Below are 2,025 nucleotides of genomic sequence, written 5' to 3'. Positions count from 1 at the left end.
TCCCTCTCTTTCTCTCTCTCTCTCTCTATCCTGCTCTTTCCATCCCTCTCTTTCTCTCTCTCCCTCCATCCTGCTCTTTCCATCCCTCTCTTTCTCTCCCTCTCTCTCCATCCTGCTTACTTACAACCCTCTCTTTCTCTCTCTCCATCCTGCTCTTTCCATCCCTCTCTTTCTCTCTCTCTCTCTCCATCCTGCTCTTTCCATCCCTCTCTTTCTGTCTCTCTCTCCATCCTGCTCTTTCCATCCCTCTCTTTTTCTCTCTCTCTCTCTCCATCCTGCTTACTTACAACCCTCTCTTTCTCTCTCTCCATCCTGCTCTTTCCATCCCTCTCTTTCTCTCTCTCCCTCCATCCTGCTTACTTACAACCCTCTCTTTCTCTCTCCATCCTGCTCTTTCCACCCCTCTCTTTCTCTCTCTCCCTCCATCCTGCTTACTTACATCCCTCTCTTTCTCTCTCTCCCTCCATCCTGCTCTTTCCATCCCTCTCTTTCTCTCTCTCCCTCCATCCTGCTCTTTCCATCCCTCTCTTTATCTCTCTCTCTCTCCATCCTGCTCTTTCCATCCCTCTTTCTCTCTCTCTCCCTCCATCCTGCTCTTTCCATCCCTCTCTTTCTCTCTCTCTCTCCATCCTGCTTACTTACAACCCTCTCTTTCTCTCTCTCCATCCTGCTCTTTCCATCCCTCTCTTTCTCTCTCTCTCTCTCCATCCTGCTTACTTACAACCCTCTCTTTCTCTCTCTCCATCCTGCTCTTTCCATCCCTCTCTTTCTCTCTCTCCCTCCATCCTGCTTATTTACAACCCCTCTCTTTCTCTCTCTCCATCCTGCTCTTTCCATCCCTCTCTTTCTCTCTCCATCCTGCTCTTTCCATCCCTCTCTTTCTCTCTCTCCCTCCATCCTGCTTACTTACAACCCCTCTCTTTCTCTCTCTCCATCCTGCTCTTTCCATCCCTCTCTTTCTCTCTCTCCCTCCATCCTGCTTACTTACAACCCCCTCTTTCTCTCTCTCCATCCTGCTCTTTCCATCCCTCTCTTTCTCTCTCTCCATCCTGCTCTTTCCATCCTTCTCTCTCTCTCTCTCCCTCCATCCTGCTTACTTACAACCCCCTTAACCAGCAATGCAGTTTTAAGAAAATACACCCCCCCCCACCACCACCACCCAAAAGTAAGAGTTGAGATAGAGAGGGGGGGGGGGGGGGGACAATGCAAATAGTCTGGGTAGCCATTTGATTAGATGTTCTGGAGTCTTATGGCTTGGGGGTAGAAGCTATCCTCTTGGACCTAGACTTGGAGCTTGGGCTGTGATACAACCCGTCAGGATGCTCTCGATGGTGCAGCTGTAGAACCTTTTGAGGATCTGAGGACTCATGCCAAAACTTTTCAGTCTGCTGATGGGGAATAGGTTTTGTCGTGCCCTCTTCACGACTTGCTGTCTGAGGTGTTAGCGGTTTATTTCTGGGCCTGCCCTGCCCTCTAGTGTTCAGGCTGGGTCATTGCAGCAGCTCTTTGAATACAGGAGCCATAAGGTACCTTACTGTAATACGATGTTCTAATACAAGGATACAAATGTCAACCATTTCTAGACTTCTAGTCGTTGATTGAGAGGAACAGACAGACACTCTCCCCCCTCCTCTCCCCCTCCCTCCTCTCCTTCAGTCTCACTTCTCTCTTTATGTCCCTAACCCCCTCCCTCCCTCCTCTCCTTCAGTCTCACTTCTCTCTTTATGTCCCTAACCCCCTCCCTCCCTCCTCTCCCCTTCAGTCTCACTTCTCTCTTTTTGTCCCTAACCCCATCCTCCCTCCCTCCTCTCCCTCAGTCTCACTTCTCTCTTTATGTCCCTAACCCCCTCCCTCCCTCCTCTCCCTCAGTCTCACTTCTCTCTTTATGTCCCTAACCCCCTCCCTCCCTCCTCTCCCTCAGTCTCACTTCTCTCTTTATGTCCCTAACCCCCTCCCTCCCTCCTCTCCCTCAGTCTCACTTCTCTCTTTATGTCCCTAACCCCCTCCCTCCCTCCTCTCCCTCAG

The 2,025-nt window shown here is 50.7% G+C and overlaps 1 pseudogene; it reads left to right on the top strand.

The window, feature by feature from the left end:
- Positions 1–1,343, top strand: part of LOC135516558 (rho guanine nucleotide exchange factor 39-like) — a 79,052-nt pseudogene extending 77,709 nt beyond the window's left edge.
- The last annotated feature ends 682 nt before the right edge of the window (positions 1,344–2,025 follow it).

The sequence above is a fragment of the Oncorhynchus masou genome, chromosome 27 (assembly GCF_036934945.1).
Source record: "Oncorhynchus masou masou isolate Uvic2021 chromosome 27, UVic_Omas_1.1, whole genome shotgun sequence".
Taxonomy (NCBI): domain Eukaryota; kingdom Metazoa; phylum Chordata; class Actinopteri; order Salmoniformes; family Salmonidae; genus Oncorhynchus; species Oncorhynchus masou.
The sequence above is the reverse complement of the archived record's forward strand: the minus strand, read 5'-3'. Positions and strand labels throughout refer to the sequence as shown.